This window comes from Gorilla gorilla, chromosome 14 (genome assembly GCF_029281585.2).
Source record: "Gorilla gorilla gorilla isolate KB3781 chromosome 14, NHGRI_mGorGor1-v2.1_pri, whole genome shotgun sequence".
NCBI classification, from domain to species: domain Eukaryota; kingdom Metazoa; phylum Chordata; class Mammalia; order Primates; family Hominidae; genus Gorilla; species Gorilla gorilla.
This window is the reverse complement of record NC_073238.2, coordinates 44,484,750-44,487,155: the sequence shown is the minus strand read 5'-3', so window position 1 is coordinate 44,487,155 and position 2,406 is coordinate 44,484,750. Positions and strand designations below refer to the sequence as shown.

The 2,406-nt window shown below is 47.5% G+C and overlaps 1 long non-coding RNA gene across 1 annotated transcript; it reads left to right on the top strand.

Moving 5' to 3' along the window:
• The first annotated feature begins 333 nt into the window (after positions 1 to 333).
• Positions 334 to 2,150, top strand: LOC109029341 (uncharacterized). The gene is made up of 3 exons (XR_002008399.2): positions 334 to 415; positions 867 to 1,002; positions 1,887 to 2,150. It is a non-coding gene; the product is annotated as an uncharacterized lncRNA (long non-coding RNA).
• Positions 2,151 to 2,406: the final 256 nt, after the last annotated feature.

Sequence of the window (2,406 nt, the reverse complement as noted above, 5' to 3'; positions counted from 1 at the left end):
GCAGGAAGGGCGGGAGCTGGCGTTTCAAGCACCGCTGCCCACCCGAGGGATGTGCAGGGTAGCAACAGCCCACGCCGGGGGTGGGGAGCAGCCTGGTCACCCACAGGAGCTTGTGAGGCCCGAGGAGTGTCCGTGTGGCAAGGCCCCTGCCCCAGCTTTTCATTTATGAAACAGAGCGTGACCTCCAGAACTCACTGGGATTCTGTATGACGGAGCTCCCCGCGTTGGGCAAGCAGGGTGACCCCGTCCTCCATCATGGCTCTCTCACTGTGACGCCGACCCTCGGTCCCCACGCTCGGCTTGCTGTAGAACGTTTCCTCTCTCCAGGTTGTCATGACAATTTTCACTGAGAAGCTGTTTCTGTAGAGGGAGCAAAAAAAGAAAGAGGGGGAAATGCTTATTAAAGCCAGGCCTAGTGAGTCTGAGGATTTCAGTGGTGTCTTTACATTCTCAGTGGCTTCTGAAGAAAAAGTGGAATTTCTGTCCTCTACACCAGCTGGCTGCTAGGAACTTTGCTGTTATATGGAGGCAATGCATGAAGTCCAGAATCCATTACATTATACTAATTATAGTAATAATGATAATAACAATTAAATGTGAGCCTTCAAAGGCAGGTCCCCTCCGGCAGAATCCATTAAGGAGAATGGGTGTAATTATTTGGGCAGTGGAGGCACAGTGCAATTTTAGGGGTGGACAGTGTTATCCTGATAACAATCCCATTCTCTCCTCCTTCGTCACTGGCCATCTGGCCTTCCAGTGTCTTCTCCCCAGATCTCAACCATCTGTCCATCAGTGTCTCACTAATTATTGCAAACAATTCTGTGTAAAATGAGAATAAAGTAAAGGTTAACTTTCCCATTTTACAGATTAGTCATTGTCTTCCTGAACAAACAGTGAGGAAACCCAGGGGAGGTGACCCCTCAGTGAATGTATCCTACAGAAGAGCCGGACCTGGAACTCTGCTTGAGCAAGCCAGTGTAAAAATTACAACAGCTTACTGAGGTTTCTATTTTTCCTTATTTTTCTCTCTGCACTAAACAAACACACATTCATTGTGGTAAATCTGAAATACATAGAAAAGCCTAAAAGAAAAATCACCCAAAATCTTAATGGCTGGGATTAAACCTAATACTGAGGAATACCTCGTCCACCCAAGCTTGGTGGCTGATGTGAGTCAGGTCGGGAGGGATTGAGAGGTGCAGTTCTGTCTTCACGCCCCCCTCCTGGCAGGCTGCAGACTTCTGGAGCTGCATCCATACCCATAGAGCTCTAGAACCTCCGTCTGTGTGGGGTTGCGTGTCAAACACTGGAGCTTCTGGAGCTGCCTGGGCTTTGGCTCATTAGAACTCAGGGATGAAGTAGAAACTGTAGGTCCCTGCCGAAGAGCATCCAGTCTTTCCATTCATCCGTTGAGCATGCACCAAGGCATTGAGAGGATAGAGATGATGTTGTGAGGATAGAGATAGAGATATAAAGAAGCTGTAGTCCTTATCTTTAAGCAGCTTGCAGACTAACTTGGGAAACAGATGCTTGAATGAACTAGTAAAACTGTGCTCAGCAATGCACTTCATTTTACAGATGAGCAGATGGAGGCAGAAATGCAACGTGGTTGTTAGGGTCTGAGTGCAGCAAGTCCCCATTTCAAGATCAAATTTCAGGTGACAGACAACCTCCAAGGCAGCCCCCAATGACCCTTGATTTTTGCACCTCATATGGTCTCTTCCCACGCTGCATCAGGGTTGGTCTGTGAGGCCAGCTGATGTGGCAGAGCTGATGATATGTGACTTCCAAGGCTGGGCAGGAAAGGAATTGAGGCTTCCACCTTGTTTTGTGGATCACTTGCTCAGAGGGAAGTCAGCCAAAATATTCTGTGAATTCTCAAATAGCCCTGTGCAGAAGCTGATATTGAGAGCATGGAGGCTTCCTGCTAAAGGCCAGCATCAGCTTGTCAGCCACACAGGTGAGGCTGGGAGAGGATCCTCAGTCCTGATCAAGCCTTCAGATGAGATCACAGCCCTTGCTGACATCTGACTGCAACTTCATGAGAGACCCTGAGCCAGAGCCCCCAGCCCAGCCACTCATGAATTTCTGGTCCACAGAAACTGTAAGAGATGTAAATAAATTATTATTGCTGTTTTTAAGCCACTAAATTTTAGGATGATTTGTTATGTAGTATTTGACAAAAAATACAGTATCTCTAGTTTCTCTCCCCCACATACACAGCGTTCATTTTGTGCCGTACACCAAGCTAAGGGATTTGCATTCGTAATCTGATTTAATCCTCACAACAGGAAGGCAGTAATGCCTATGAGGTGAGTGTCAGTCTTATTTCCATCTGACAGATGAGGGTGCGAGGACGTAGAGAGGGGAAGGAGTTTGCTCAAGGTCAGGCAGCTATAAACTGGC